General features: G+C 49.6%; 1 protein-coding gene and 1 long non-coding RNA gene across 6 annotated transcripts in view; one reads left to right on the top strand and one right to left on the bottom strand.

Annotated features, from left to right (window-relative positions):
* FARS2 (phenylalanyl-tRNA synthetase 2, mitochondrial) overlaps positions 1–16,515 on the top strand; it is a 305,489-nt gene that overhangs the window by 238,502 nt on the left and 50,472 nt on the right. The gene's annotated exons all lie outside the window — the stretch shown is intronic.
* LOC139179118 (uncharacterized) lies at positions 11,386–16,146 on the bottom strand. Its single transcript, XR_011563525.1, has 3 exons — positions 16,019–16,146; positions 13,277–13,407; positions 11,386–11,673 (listed from the first exon to the last, which is right to left on the bottom strand). It is a non-coding gene; the product is annotated as an uncharacterized lncRNA (long non-coding RNA).

Genomic DNA, 16,515 nt, shown 5'->3' with positions numbered 1-16,515 from the left:
TAGGTAGCATGTAGCACCAGCGTGCCTGCTCTCTGTCTGCACAAGGATTTAGTTATTGCATGTCCTCGATCCACCCGCTCTCTTCAAAGGAAGAGGCTCTGCCACGACAAGACCCAGCACCGCCTAAAATAAAATTTTTTAAAAAAGGAAGAGGCTCTGGGGAGGAGTGACAGAGAATTTTAGGAGACAGAGAAAGTATACTCCTTTTTACTGCAAACGTGCTAGGTGGAAAGCCATACACAGTTGCACGCAGGTATTTTGGTATCAGCGTAGTATTGTCTTCAGTACCCGTTTAGTCAGAAAATATGTCAGCTGACACTCCGCAGGCACCAAATGGTGCCAAAGAGACATGTTAAATGAGGATACATCGTGGAGCATGTGTAGGAGGAACGGTACCCAGTGATCACACCGTGCGTCTTTGTTTTGGGTTTGTGTTTTCAAGTTGCTGCTATTGTATTTTGAAATAGTAACATAGAAAACCGTGAAAGAAGAGCTCACCTTCGACAAATTAGAGTGAAGAGGCGCAGGTAAATAAAGTAACGTGGACTAGTTCATGAACACCCTCAGAAGGGACCTCGTTTTCGTCGTGTCTTCTGTTGGTTTCACATACCAAGCAGAAAGGTAAATTTCTCACTTGCTTTACGCGGTCACAGAACATGTCTTCTTAATCACCTTTTGCCCGTATTGAACCACATCTTGGTCATAACTGTGGCACATGCTACATTGAAACTATGGTGAAATCATTCTTTTTGTTCCTCCTCAGGGAAATTTCACTGCTTTATCGAGTGAAGGAGGCATTTAAAGTACAAATTAAAGATAACTACTATTAATACGTTTGGTTAGGCTCATATAGACAAATAATAACAGTCAAAACAGCCTGACTCAAGTTTGCTACAAAAAAACGTTCAATGCACTGCCTCTAAGTATGCAAGAAAAAGTTCCTGCTGGAGACTCTTTACTTATTTTGGCTTCTCTGGCTCTGCCTTGTGGGCCTGTAGGCTTCGCTGCCTGGTGGCAGGTGGGATCTTAGTTTTCCAACCAGGGATCAAACCCACATCCCCTTCATTGGAAAGCTGATTCTTAACCACTGGACGACCAGGGAAGTCCCCCTAATGGTATTTAAAGATGTCTGTCAGCTTTGGTTATCAAGGCTACTCACTTGAACAGAGGATTAGATGAACCGGGGCTCTCTGCCATTTCTATTACTGATGATCTGTTTTATTTACTCCTTCTTTTTCTCTCCTCCATTCTCATATTGGGCCCTTTTAGGCTTTCAGTTGGATTTTGCATTTGTTAGATATAAACAACAGCACACATATCAGACTGGAATCTTATTCCGAAGCATGCATTTATATAATCTTCCATTTTTAAATCATGAGGCTAACAGCATGTTTTACTGTACATGCCTCTGGTGCCCTAGTTTGGGACCTGCTTAAATTCTCAATAGCATCCTAAGAAAAGTATCACAGAGAGCAACATTTAGCCACAAAGACATTTATGTCACACTGAGGTAGTGTAAGTTGCGTGCTTTGTAATCATACAGTGCTACTGCTGCTGCTAAGTCGCTTCAGTCGTGCCCGACTCTGTGCGACCCCACAGACGGCAGCCCACCAGCCTCCCCTGTCCCTGGGATTCTCCAGGCAAGAACACTGGACTGGGTTGCCATTTCCTTCTCCAATGCATGAAGGTGAAAAGTGAAAGTGAAGTAGCTCAGTCCTGTGCGACTCTCAACGACCCCATGGACTGCAGCCTACTGGGCTCCTCCATCCACGGGATTTTCCAGGCAAGAGTACTGGAGTGGGGTGCCATCGCCTTCTCCGAATCATATAGTAAATGATTGCAAATAGTGTTTTATATAGAAAGGGTTCAAAGTGGTTTGAAAATTTTTGTATGGAGCCATTTTTTGAATGTGAAAGTCTCATTCTGTTTACTCGTGTATTAAATGCTCCCAGACTTAATAACCGGAAGCTTCTGTGTTTGTATTATATATTAGGAAGGGAAAGGCTTGACAGTCAGTCTTAAGTGTTGGTGTGCCCCATTTTGCCTTGGGGATCACGACTCCAGGGTTCCCTCCCTCACTCTTGTGTTGTCCCGTGATATTTGCTGCTTCCTGAAGTCAATATAGACAGATCTGAGCCAACTTAAGTGTTGTCTCAATATTTACCTACAGAGAAAATTCCATTTGAGAAAACCGCAGAGCATGGCCCTTCCTGGAACAGCCGGGAGATGGTTATTACTGTCAGAAAGACCTGTTTGTTTTGCCCTGCTTTTCTATAAAAGTGACGAAATGAGTGTTTTAAAAATCCAGCTCAAATTCAGAGGCATTTTGTATATTTAAAGTAGCCACATATCTAAGATTGTTCATGGTTTCATAAACTGCTTTTCTTTCAATTAAAAATATTAGAAATGTAGTGTCTTAGTAAAACTTTTACACAATTTTGTGAGTCAAAACAAATCCTTTATCAAGCGACACATCCTGCTTTTCTTTTCTTTTTTAAATACAGATTTGGTATAAGTGCTGAGAATCAAACAAACGTCGTTAGAAAGGACTAGTCCACAAGAGAATCAAAAAGCAACGTCTGTATTCAGTTTTCCAGCATCCTGTCCTCCCAGCTCCTTTCAACCAGCTTTCTTCCCGCCCTGCTCTACATTGCCCCTGTGCGCCTTAATGTCTGTTCAGAATTTGGTAATGAATCGTCGTCGTAAAATTCCGTTGGCCAGGCTTCTCTGACAGCGGGGCCATCAGGATGCTCTGTTGCAAACACTTTCTCATCACTAGAGCTGCTGCACAAAGACACAGGAGCCGCCTCCAATTCCTCCCACCCGTGGCGGGGGAGGTCCTACAGGTACCGGTGCGTCTCTGCTGCTGGCAGTGGCCTTGCCCCACTGCTTTGGGACACGCACCTGGCTTCAGTGAGGAGGACGGTGGGGAGTGGGTGCCCACCCCGACGGAGACCCGCCAGGACTCTTGCCAAAGCCAAGTCTTTTTCCCTTCACCCAAGTGCTCATGTAACAGAGTGTGTGTGTGCGTTTCTCGTTTTGCCTTGCACGTGTTTGAAATGGTTGTTTTCACATCTTATTTTACCCACTTGATTGTGCAGTTCCCAGGGGGCAGGGTTGTTTGTCACTCTGGGCACAGAGCAGGCGTGCAGGAAATGTGTGTGGAGTGACTGAGCGAAGGAACCTGTCAGACGGGCAGCTAAGCCTGGCAGCAGCGTGAGTCTGGGTTCAGATGACAGCGGTGAAGATGGCAGAAGCAGGCGGATGCAATGTGCAGGGAGGCAACTGAGAGGCAGGTGCGCGAGGTTCTGGGAGTCGGGCCGTGCGTCAGCAGAGGGCAAGCTCGTGGGCAGAGCTGGAGATGGGGACTCCACCAGAGTACGGTCATGAGGGGCGATGAGGTGAATGAACGTGGAGAAACCGTGTCAAAAATCTTGTTCTCAAAGAAACCTTCTCTAAACGTGCGTCCCTCCCAGCCTGCGACATCCCCTCCCCTCACCGAGCCCCACCCAGTTTCCCAAGATCACTCTTCAGATAAATGACTTTCAAGCACAAAAACCCTCTTTGATAGAACCAGTGGATGCACTTGTTTTAAAGAGCGCCTCCCTCTGTTCCTGAAGGTCACGGTCCTTGTAGACTCAGGAGGAGGGGAAGGGATGGGGAACCTGGAGGCTGGTAAGGGGGGGTTGAGGGTCAGCCCTCAGCCTCGGCGGCACCCCCTTCAGTTCAGTTCAGTTCAGTCGCTCAGTCGTGTCCGACTTTTGCGACCCCATGAACCACAGCATGCCAGGCCTCCCTGTCCTTCACCAACTCCCAGAGTTCACCCAAAGCCATGTCCATTGAGTCAGTGATGCCATCCAACCATCTCATCGTCTGTCGTCCCCTTCTCCTCCTGCGCTCATTCTTTCCCAACATCAGGGTCTTTTCAAATGAGTCAGCTCTTCGCATCAGGTAGCCAAAGTATTGGAGTTTCAGCTTCAACATCAGTCCTTCCAATGAACACTCAGGACTGATCTCCTTCAGAATGGACTGGCTGGATCTCCTTGCAGTCCAAGGGACTCTCAAGAGTCTTCTCTAACACCACAGTTCAAAAGCATCAATTCTTCGGCGCTCAGCCTTCTTCATAGTCCAACTCTCACATCCATACATGACTACTGGAAAAACCATAGCCTTGACTAGATGGACCTTTGTTGGCAAAGTAATGTCTCTGCATTTTAATACGCTATCTCAGTTCGTCATAACTTTCCTTCCAAGGAGTAAGCGTCTTTTAATTTCATGGCTGCAGTCACCATCTGCAGTGATTTTGGAGCCCAGAAAAATAAAGTCAGCCCCTATTTCCACTGTTTCCCCATCTATTTGCCATGAAGTGATGGGACTGGATGCCATGATCTTCGTTTTCGCATGTTGAGCTTTAAGCCAACTTTTTCACTCTCCTCTTTCACTTTCATCAAGAGGCTCTTTAGTTCCTCTTCACTTTCTGCCATAAAGGTGGTGTCATCTGCATATCTGAGGTTATTGATATTTCTCCCGGCAATCTTGATTCCAGCTTGTGCTTCCTCCAGCCCAGTGTTTCTCATGATGTACTCTGCATATAAGTTAAATAAGCAGGGTGACAATATACAGCCTTGACGTACTCCTTTCCCTATTTGGAACTGGTCTGTTGTTCCACATCCAGTTCTAACCGTTGCTTCCTGACCTGCATACAGGTTTCTCAAGAGGCAGGTCAGGTGGTCTGGTATTCCCATCTCTTTCAGAATTTTCCACAGTTTGTGGTGATCCACATAGTCAAAGACTTTGGCATAGTCAATAAAGCAGAAATAGATGTTTTTCTGAAACTCTCTTGCTTTTTTGATGATCTGGTGGATGTTGGCAATTTGATCTCTGGTTCCTCTGCCTTTTCTAAAACCAGCTTGAACATCTGGAAGTTCATGGTCCACATATTACAGAAGCCTGGCTTGGAGAATTTTAAGCATTACTTTACTAGTGTGTGAGATGAGTGCAATTGTGCGGTGGTTTGAGCATTCTTTGGCATTGCCTTTCTTTGGGATTGGCATGAAAACTGACCTTTTCCAGTCCTGTGGCCAATGCTGAGTTTTCCAAATTTGCTGGCATATTGAGTGCAGCACTTTCACAGCATCATCTTTCAGGATTTGGAATAGCTCAACTGGAATTCCATCACCTCCACTAGCTTTGTTCGTAGTGATGCTTTCTAAGGCCCACTTGACTTCACATTCCAGGATGTCTGGCTCTAGGTCAGTGATCACACCATTGTGATTATCTTGGTTGTGAAGCTCTTTTTTGTACAGTTCTTCTGTGTATTCTTGCCACCTCTTCTTAATATCTTCTGCTTCTGTTAGGTCCCTACCGTTTCTGTCCTTTATCGAGCCCATTTTTGCAAGAAATGTTCCCTTGGTATCTCTAATTTTCTTGAAGAGATCTCTAGTCTTTCCCATTCTGTTGTTTTCCTGTATTTCTTTGCATTGATCGCTGAGGAAGGCTTTCTTATCTCTCCTTGCTGTTCTTTGGAACTCTGCATTCAAATGGGTATATCTTTCCTTTTCTCCTTTGCTTTTCACTTCTCTTCTTTTCACAGCTATTTGTAAGGCCTCCTCAGACAGCCATTTTGCTTTTTTGCATTTCTTTTTCTTGGGGATGGTCTTGATTCCTGTCTCCTGTACAGTGTCACAGACCTCCATCCATAGTTCATTAGGCACTCTGTCTATCAGATCTAGTCCCTTAAATCTATTTCTCACTTCCACTGTATAATCATAAGGGATTTGATTTAGGTCATACCTAAATGGCCTCAGAGAAGGTGATGGCACCCCACTCCAGTACTCTTACCTGGGAAATCCCACAGACGGAGGAGCCTGGTAGGCTACAGTCCATGGGGTCACTAAGAGTCGGACACAACTGAGCGACTTCACTTTCCCTTTTCACTTTCATGCGTTGGAGAAGGAAATGGCAACCTACTTCAGTATTCTTGCCTGGAGAATCCCAGGGACAGGGAAGCCTGGTGAGCTGCTGTCTACGGGGTTGCACAGAGTCAGACACGACTGAAGTGACTTAGCTAAATGGCCTAGTGGTTTTCTCTACTTTCTTCAATTTAAGTCTGAATTTGGCAATAAGGAGTTTATGGTCCAAGCCACAGTCAGCTCCCAGTCTTGTTTTTGCTGACTGTATAGACCTTCTCCATCTTGAGCTGCAAAGAATATAATCAGTCTGATTTCAGTGTTGACCATCTGGGGATGTCCATGTGTAGAGTCTTCTCTTGTGTTGTTGGAAGAGGGTGTTTGCTATGACCAGTGCATTCTCTTGGCAAAACTCTATTAGCCTTTGCCCTGCTTCATTCTTTATTCCAGGGCCAAATTTGTCTGTTACTCCAGGTGTTTCTTGACTTCCTACTTTTGCATTCCAGTCCCCTATAATGAAAAGGACATCTTTTTTGGGTCTTAGTTCTAGAAGGTCTTGTAGGTCTTCATAGAACTGTTCAGCTTCTTCAGTGTTACTGGTCGGGGCATAGACTTGGATTACTGTGATATTGAATGGTTTGCCTTGGAAACGAGCAGAGATCATTCTGTCGTTTTTGAGATTGCATCCAAGTACTGCATTTCAGACTCTTTTGTTGACCATGATGGCCACTCCATTTCTTCTAAGGGATTCCTGCCCACAGTAGTAGATATAATGGTCATCTGAGTTAAATTCACCCATTCCAGTCCATTTCATTTCGCTGATTCCTAGAATGTCGACGTTCACTCTTGCCATCTCGTGTTTGACCACTTCCAATTTGCCTTCATTCATGGACCTGACATTCCGGGTCCTATGCAATACTGCTCTTTACAGCATCAAACCTTGCTTCTGTCACCAGTCACATCCACACCTGGGTGTTGTTTTTGCTTTGGCTCCATCCTTTCATTCTTTGTGGAGTTATTTCTCCACTGATCTCCAGTAGGATATTGGGCACCTACCAACGTGGGGAGTTCATCTTTCAGTATCATATCTTTTTGCCTTTTCATACTGTTCATGGGGTTCTCAAGGCAGGCATACTGAAGGGGTTTGCCATTCCCTTCTCCAGTGGGCCACATTCTGTCAGACCTCTGCACCATGACCCGTCCGTCTTGGGTGGCCCCACGGGCGTGGCTTAGTTTCATTGAGTTAGGCAAGGCTGTGGTCCATGTGATCAGATTGGCTAGTTGTCTGTGATTATGGTTTCAGTCTATCTGCCCTCTGATCCCATCTCTCAGTGCCTACCGGCTTACTTGGGTTTCACTTACCTTTGATGTGGGGTCTCTCTTCACGGCTGCTCCAGCAAAGCGCAGCCACTGCTTCTTACGTCTGATGCGGGGTAGCTCCTCTCGGCCGCCGCCCCTGACCTCAGGCACAACCTCTCGGTTGTGCTCGTGCGCCGTTGCAGCTGCCGCGCACCCTTGCTTAGGGTGAAATTGGCACCCTGAGCCCCGCGTGGGTGTCCTCTGGGTCACATCGCCCCAGCCACCCTTTGTGACCCAAGCATCGCCTGGACACCGTCTGCACCATCTCAGGCCCCTGGAGCCTCAGCCACGTCTGTCCCCACATCCCTGAGAAACAAAGAAGATGTGAGCAGGGGTGTGGGGGGCCAGGGGTGGGTGTGCTCGCTGGGGTCCAGGAGCCGTACAGCAGGTGTCGAGAAGGGTCCGTCGTCAGTCCCAGTGCCCTGCTCTTGCACGCCTTGCACGGAGCTCCCAAGGGCGTCTCCAAAGCTGCCAGACGGCATGATGCCGGGTGCTCCCGAGTGTTCATCCACTGCATCTGCTCCCAGCGACTCGGGCTGTGGTCTCGCCTTAACCCAGAAGTGCGCCCTTCGGGGGTAGAAGAGAGAGCTGGGCGCCGGGCCATCCTGCCAGAGGCCTGTCCTCAGGAAACCGTCTCGTGGGGTCGTCTGCTGGTGAAGAGATGCCCGGCAGCTGCTGACCTTCCATTGAAGCCAGAAAACGGGTGACCGGCGGGCCTTGTACCTCCTGCTCCCTCCTTCAGGCTGTGCTTTTCAAGGGACGACACCCTTGATCTGGAGAGACCGTGCCTGCAAGACGTTAAACCTAGGACCTCGAAATGAGTGATCCCGGGCCTCAGAAAGGTCACTGGAACTAAATGTGCCCTCAGGTCAGGAGACTTCTCTCCCCTTTTTTAAAAACATCCGAGCACAGTGTAAGCCCTGCTTTCCCGGCCTCCCCGTTGAGGGTCTCTGCAGGGTTCGCAGAGCCGTGACTTCCTGCCGTCTCCTCCAGCCCCAAACAGCTGTTCCTGGGCCCCGTCCGTCGCCCCTGCTCCTCGTCCGCCATGCTGCAGGCCGTCACTTCCCCGTGTTGGTGCCTGTCCGTTCCCCAGGACGCCCTCAGTGGCGTGAACACGTGTGCAAAAGGTCGGACATAATGGAAAGGAGACTAACGCTGAGCCTGGGCCCCGCGGTCATGGCGGGTTATCAGGGCGAGTCCCCATCAGAGTCAGTCCCTGGCTGCCCCCGTCTTGTCTCCTGGGCGATGCTAGGAAGCTCTGGTCTCCTTGGAGGAAACCCGGCCTCGTGTCCTGGCTCCCCCTCAGGGCCTCTCTTCCCCAAACACCCACCTCTCGGGCCTCACCCCAGGAAGTCCCACGAGTCACTTCCTTTGCCCGAGCCCTGCGGGATCCTTTACTTCACCGTGTGGCTGGCCTCCCTTTCTCTTCTTCAGCGTCCCTGTCCTCAGGGCTTCACTGTTCATCGTAAAGGATTCATCCACCTGTTTTTGCAGAATAAAGACTTGTTCTGCCTCTAAAGCTAAGTAAAGCTAAATCCGCTGACCCAGTGTGGAAACAGCTGCATCCAGGTATAGGTTGATAGCCCGTGTTTCTTTCTGCCCTACAGTGAAATCTGATTTCAGCAAGCTCTGCTCCGTGGCCACCATTAGAGCGCAGCTCGCTGCTGAGGCCCAGGGATGTCTGCAAGCCCGCCGTGTGGCCAGAGCCCCAGGCTATCCTTGGGTGTTGCGCCGGTAGAGCAATGTTGGATGCAGCCCACTGCCCTTCCGGCAAGGAGACGCTTCACCAGGAAAACAGGACTGCAGCCCTGATGGCAAGAGAGGCCCAGACCACTGTGAAGAGCGATATGGAGGCTTCACTCATGGCTCAGCTGGTAAAGAATCCACCTGCAGTGCAGGAGACCCGCATTTGATCCCTGGGTCAGGCAAAGCCCCTGGAGAAGGAAATGGCAACCCACTCCAGTATTCTTGGCTGGAGAATCCCGTGGATAGCAAAATCTGGTGGTCTACATACAGTCCATGGGCTCGCAAAGAGTCAGACAGGACTTAGCGACTAAACCACTACCGGAAAATGGAATAGAGAATTGCCACATGATCCCAGCAGTCCCACTCCTGGGTGTGTATATGCGAGCAAAACTGCTGTAATTCAAAAACATACGAGCACTCCAACGTTCATAGCAACACTCTCCACAACAACCAAGACGTGGAAACAAGGTAAGCGTCCATCAGCAGACGAATGGATGAAGAGGGTGCGGCACAGACATGGACCGTTAGCCGTAAAGAGAGTGAAATAACACTGTCTGCAGCAGCACAGCTGCACCTAGAGACGATCATAAAGCGAAGGAAGCGGGATGCAGGAGGACGAGCACAACGTGCGACCATTTGTGTGTGGGATCCAACATAAGGCAGAGGTGAGTTCATCTACAGAACAGAATCGGGCTCACAGAGAGAGGACAGACTGCTGGTTACCAAAGGCGGGGTTGTGTGGGGGTTGAGGCTGAGCAGATGCAGACTGTTACACGTAGGGTGGATCAACAAGGCCCTCCTGTGCAGCACAGGGAGCTGCGTTCACTGTCCTGTGATGAACTGGAGAGGAGAAGCAGATGGAAGGGGATATGTATGTGTGTAAACTGAATCGCTTTGCTGTACAGCAGAAATTAACACGATGTTGTATTTTATTCGATGAAATACATAAAACAGTGACCCGGAGTCATGCAGGCACCCAGCCCGTGTTCCTTATCCCCGGGGTCAAATAGAGGAGGATGCCTCGTGGGTGTCTGTATCCGGGATGGGGTGGACCAGGGAGTGTGAAGTGGGGATCGTGGTGAAGCAGAATAAAGAGACCCCCTGCCCTGTGCTGCCACACACACCTGAGCTCCGGTCTCCGCATGCTCGTCCTGTCCACCGCCTTCGTCACCGCAGACAGCGCCCCCGGGGCATGGCTTATTGTCCTCTCTTCGTGGTGCTGAGAAGATTCAGCCAGTGCTCCTTCCACCTAATGCCTAACACGATGAGTGTTTTATTGCGTTTCCATCTAATCTTGTTTCCAAGCTTTTTTTTTTTTTTTCTTTTGCAGAGTTGCATTTTAAATGTATGTAAATGTTTTTTAGCTTTCACGAAGTAAGATTATAGTGGCGCAATCAGTGAAAAAAATCTCGAGCTTTAATAGAAAAATGGACAGTTCGATAGAAAACAGTTCACTAAGCAGTTTATCTAAACTTATAGCCCGAAAACAAAATTTAAAAGTTCAGCCTCTCCAGCAATCAACGAAATGCAATTTAAAATAATGATTTCATTTTTCATCCACAGTTAAAATAAATGAAAACAATAACGATGTAGCGAGGCTGGTGCAGGGCTGGGCGCACGTGTAGAGCTGCAGGAGTGAGACTCTGCCCTGTGGCTCAGCCTGTAAGCGTCCGCACCCTGACCCAGTGGTTCTGCGGTCTCAGGTCTGTGCTGGTGGGTGTAGCTGAGAAACACTCAAAGGCGTTGGCACTGTCGCTTCTAAGAGAATTGAGGAGCACCCTGAGTGAGGTAGCATCCTGTTACCCACAAGGGGACAAACCAGTCACGCGTCTCTAATCCCAACTATTCTGCACATATTTAGAACATCTTAAAGAATCGTTACTGACACGGATGAAGAGGTTCACTGTCTAACTATAGGTGTAGAGGGTGGCAGCGTGTGAACGTGGACGGAAGCGGGTGGCGAGACACTGCAGCTGTGTCGTCCAGGCTCTCAGAACTGCAGGCGGTTTTCACTTTCTTCTCTACATCTCCCCATTTCCCAGATTATTTTCAGTGAGTGGGTGTTTCCCTTGCATATAGGGGAGGAAAAGTTATCTAAAGAGGAAAAAGAAGAAAACCACTCTCTGGTTGCGGCGTCTGATAAGCATTTTAACCAATGCGAGATGGGAAAATCCCAGGACACACGGCACGTGCCCGGCCCCTGACTCTGCCTGATCCATCTGCTAAGAGCCGCTGACTGTTTTCTCGAGACATCAGAGAAAGAAAGCAGGCCCTGGCCCCTGGCTGGTGCCTGTATTAACGTCTTTTCAGGTGGATGCCAGCCGTCCCTCTGCCCCCTCCTCTGATTCCCCCACCTGTCCCCTCCGTCGGTGGTTTTTTCCTGAGGCTGCTTGCGTCTGGTCAGTGGTTGAAGTCATCCTTTCCTAGACAATTAGTGAAATGATTTGGAGTTTTCCAAGGACAGTACAGGGTGCTGTAGTCGACCCAGATGATCTTCAGAGCTCGGGCTGCTTGCAGACAGACCACCGTGTTTGGCGAGGTTTGGATTCTGCTCAAAGAACAGGCCCAATCCTACCTTGATTTAGAGAAGACTAGACACCTTGATGGAATATTACACAGTCACTAAGCACCACAGATTAGGTTGCAACATCGAAACATGCTGTGAAAGGCAGAAAACAAATTAATACCTATTTATGGTTACAAGTGTTAGAAACATATTACTCATATTGAAAGGGAACAGAGGGAGCGTGGAGAAGTGAAAATGATTAATTTGATGGCAGATGATAGGGTTTTTTTCCCCCCAAATTCTCTGCGCATGCTAAGTTGCTTCAGCCACGTCCAGCTCTTTGCGACTCTGTGGACTGTAGACTGCCAGGCTCTTCCAGCCATGGGATTCTCCAGGCAAGAGTACTGGAGTGGGTTGCCATGCCCTTCTCCAGGGGATCTTCCCGACCCAGGGATCAAACCCAAATTGTTTATGTCTCCTGCATTGGCAGGCCAGGTTCTTTACCACCAGCGCCACCTGGGAAGTCCTTTAATTCTGCAGTGAATGTTTACTGAGCTCTCACTGTATGCCAGACGCTGGGCTGGGCCCACGTGTTCATTTTTAAATGTGGTTATATAATATGTGAACTCCTAAAGAAATATAAGGAAGGGGTGGTGGAATTCATCCTCAGATCTGTCACCAGAGGGACTTCCCTGGTCGTCCAGTGAACTTTCAGAATCCGCCTTCCAATGCAGGTGATGTGGGTTCAGCCCCTGGTAGAGGAAGATCCCGCATGCCTCGGGGCAGCTGAGCCCTTGCCCTGCAGCTGGAGAACTGAGCCTGGTCCACGGGTCCTCTGAAGCAGCAGTTCCACCCCAGGCACGCGGTTTGTCTCCCTGATGGCGTTTCCTGCGCTCCGCCCCGCCCGCCTTTTAGAGCGTGGTGAGCAGCTTCCTGTTCAGCGCAGACAGGCGATGGTGCCACCCCTCCACCCACCGTCCTGTGCAGCGAGCTCTCCCGTCTGGAGTCGCGGCCCCGAGCGTGTGTGGGAACGCGTCAGAGAGTCACCCCGAGGCCAGCTCTGCTGCAGAGCCCACACAGCCCATAGCCCCGCTGGGCCCGTGCCAGCCCTGCCGTCCTCCCATCAGGAGCCTCGCTAGGCACTGCCACTCAGAACCAGTGCAGGGTCCCCTCGGAGAGCAAAGCAAGGTGGATCTCATGAGTCCCTGAGGATCCGGAAGTTAGGTTTGCATTTTGTTCTCTAAGGATTCCTGCCAGCTCAGGGGCTGGTTTGTCTTCATCACCACCGCCCTCCAGGGGCAGCGATGCCAGCCTTGTTTCCAGAGATGCTTCCACCAGACTCGGCTGGACTGAGGGACACGAGAAGCCGACACAGGACACCAGCCTCTCCCCTCCCGGCCCCTGCAGGTCGGCAGGCTTCCGTCCTCGCTGCCTCTCAAAAAGCGAAAGTGTCAGTCACACAGTCACGTCCGACTCTTTGCGACCCCATGGACTGTACCCCACCAGGCTCCTCCGTCCATGGGATTCTCCAGGCAAGAATACTGGAGTGGGTTGCCATTTCCTTCTCCAGGGGATCAAATCCAGGACTCCTGCATTGCAGGTGGATTCTTTACCATTTGAGCCACGAGGGAAGTCCCTTCTCCCTCTCAAAGGCCATATTAAACAGGCCCAGGACCATCACCTAAGGAGACACGCACGGAATGGAGAGGTAGATGGATTTGAAGGACATTGGGGGTGCTAATCTGTACCATCTCACCAGCGAGAGTCTGTTAGGTCGGCGGAAAGACTCTACGAAGAGCAGTTCCTTTGACACCTGGTCCTCGATTCAGCTTCCAGTCCTTCAGACTGCCAGGCCTCCGGACAGCGAGGGGACTCGTGTGTGCTTTCCTGCAGCAATTAGAAAAAGATTAAGTGGAGCCAGAGATCAATCTTCTTTTATAATTTTTCTTCCCGAAGTAGAGAAACTCAGAATGCATCACCCAGAACCCGGGGGATTCAGGGAGGTCTGTGACCCGAGAAGACGTGCGTGTGCCCGCAGCCAGCCATGTGGAGGCAGGGCCACGGTGGAGCGAGGCAGAACCCACCCCCCAAAGGAGGCTGAGGGCGCAGGAAACGTGGTCCTGTTGTTTAGGGACAAAGCCAATCGATAGTTGCTTCATTTCTGCCAGTTCAGAGAAAGAATGTGTTTCCTCCTGGATATAATTGCTTTTGCATAAGAGATTCATTACTTGGGAGTCAGGTGAGGGGTCTGAGATGCCCCCCACCTCGGCTTCCTGCCCTCTCCTCCGTCCCTGGTCCCCATCTGGGCTGCAGAGCCAGTGGCCAGCTTCACACTGTCCTGTCGGACCCTGTCTGACCACCCCCAACAGCCAGCCAGACTGTAACCCTGAGGGTCTGCGGGCCTCACGGTCACATCTTGCAAGTCGCTGTTGCGATGGGGAGGCTCTCCTCCCAGGGTGGCTGACCTTGATCTGTGAGCACCACAGAAGGAAAGACGTTTCCAGAAGCTCGGTGGACTCTGCCCCACAGAGAAAAGGAAGAACTTAGTTTGAGGACATGGGGTACAAAGACTTGGACTCAGCCTAGCAATTGACCGACGTCAACAAAGTTTGAGGACCAGGTTTAGACTCTCTGGACCAGGGAGCTCCTTCTAAATTCGGACTGAAGTGAGAGAGTGTCTGAGGCTCCAGTTGCAGGGTTGTACTGTGGGCAGGAGGCCGCACCCTCTCCCAGACCGGCCTCAGTGGGGGCCCCAGCACCAGAGTGAGGCCACGTCCAAAGGATGCCCGGAAAAGGCTCGCGTTGCATCGGGTCTCTTACTAGTCAAGTCTAGTTACCTTGGCAGTATTTTCCTGGGTTTTAGGTGAGAAAACCTTCAGAACAGAGCCAGAAGAATGGAGACTGTAATTCAGAAAGGATGTTAGTTAGATCGAAGACCCTTAGAATCCAGCCTCCACCGTGTCACTCAGCGGATGGTCGGGCCACTTTCTGCTCCCTCACATGTAAAATGGTGAAATGATGCCAGGGAAGACTTGAGAGGGCCCGGGGCAGCCAAAGGAGGTGCCTGGACCACAGTGGACCCTCAGGACGCGTCCACACAAGCCCCACAGGTTCGCTGTTGCTAGTGAGAGCTGTCTTGGGTTCCATGAACCTTTTATCCCACTTAAAACTGATCTCAACTCCAGCTTTTAAAATAGCAACTAGCCACTTTCCTTTTCTAGCCATCAAAAACGGGAGCTAAGCTCTCACTTGCCACCACACCCTGAGCTGGGCGTTGTGTAGTCATGTTCAGAATTCACTTTGAAAGCAAGTTTTTTGAAAACCTGGGAGGGAGGTAAAAACCTATCTGCAGAAGTTAACAGGCTTCGAAAATGTCATGCTTGAAGGTTAGAAAGTAGACTCTATTTACTGCTAACCAACCTTAGGAGAGGAATGCTAACTTATGTTTATAATACACTGCCTCCCAAGTTTACTGTAATAGATGCCGACGTGAAAATGTGTGTGTACCAATATACCGAATCTGTGCCAGGTGAACCTGTGGGGTGAGGTGTGTGCGTGGCTTTTGTGCATCCCTGCCTTGAGTTCTGGTCCAGGTGTTCAGAACGTGCTGTTCCAAAACCACGCTGATGATACTGTCCTCAGACCCCTCAGCTAGTTGCTGACCATCCCGGGTGTCGGGTCATTCCAATGCCTTATCCTATGGTCCCCACTCTTTTGCCACCAGAAAGTAGGATCCTTATAAACTCAGATTAATCAATACTATGTCTCCTGAACCCCATCCCCACGTTGAACCCTCTATCAGAGAATTAGTATTTCATCTGTTTTGCAAAATAAATTGTAGTGATAATGGTCAGTCACTATTGCACTCTTTAGACACACTCACACACAGCCTGTTAGCCTTCCACACAGCAGTCCAGTCTGCATTCATCTTCAGTGTTCTCAGGATAAATGGGTTGAAGCTTTCACAGTCGCAGAGACAATTGTCAAGTGCTGTCAGGTAAAAACCGATGAAAGAGAAAAATGCAGCATTTGAAGAGTGACTGGCGAGATGATGTAAATATTTTATTTTCCTTTTGGAAAGCCCTCGCCAGGTCTGCCCCTTCATCAAATCTCTGAGCAGCCCGATGATTTACAAGGCCCTGTCGTTCAGCTTTTAGGCTGGGAGGAAAGGGAAACCGCTGCTTCCGGGACGAGGTGAGGCTGTTAGCAGGACATTCCCGGGCAACGTGGCTTGTCTGTTTGCATCGGTCCTGCAGACAAGCGGTAGTGCTCTGGGGAGTCGTTTATCCTGAGCAAGTTGCAAGAAGGCCCGTTTTTTAGTGTGCCTAGAATCAGCATCTGGGTATCTCCGGCTAGTCTAGCTATCTTCAGCCGTGTACAAAGTGCCCCGCCCCGCTCTGCTGACCGTGTTCTGCTTGTTTGTGCAGCCGTGTTCCGGGTCCACAGCATCGGGGCACAGTCGGGGAGAAGGCACCGAGGGTGGAGTGAGGCATCTTACCTCTGGGGTCTGACACAGGCTCCAGCGGGACCTCTCGGGTTTGGGCAGGAGAACACATCCCCTCCGCGTGGCTGGAGAGTCCTCGCCAGTGGCCTCAGCTCTGTAAAGTCTTTATAAGGTGGCTGATGGCCCCAAGGGTAAGTGTTCCAGCCTCGCTCACGGTTAGAGAAGTACAAGTCAATATCTGCAAGTTATGCTTTGTCATCTGTTGAACTGGCAAAGATTAGTCTGAAGTTTATAATAGTCTATGGTGTCAAATGTACGGGGCTGATAGGCACTTTCAGCTGTGTTATTCGTGGAAATGCAAATCGTACAGCTCTTCTGGAAGGCAGTTTCACAATATCTATCAGAATTTAAAATACACACTCCCTTTGATCCAGATTTTATCTGTCCCATAAATATCTAATATAGGTATTCAAAGATGTGTGCCTGTGTGTTTATTGCCGTTTCATGTAACGTCAAAAACTGTTCTTCCATGGACGACTGATGACTTATAG

Source organism: Bos indicus, chromosome 23 (genome assembly GCF_029378745.1).
Source record: "Bos indicus isolate NIAB-ARS_2022 breed Sahiwal x Tharparkar chromosome 23, NIAB-ARS_B.indTharparkar_mat_pri_1.0, whole genome shotgun sequence".
Classification (NCBI taxonomy): Eukaryota; Metazoa; Chordata; class Mammalia; order Artiodactyla; family Bovidae; genus Bos; species Bos indicus.
This window is presented reverse-complemented; position numbering and strand designations above follow the sequence as displayed.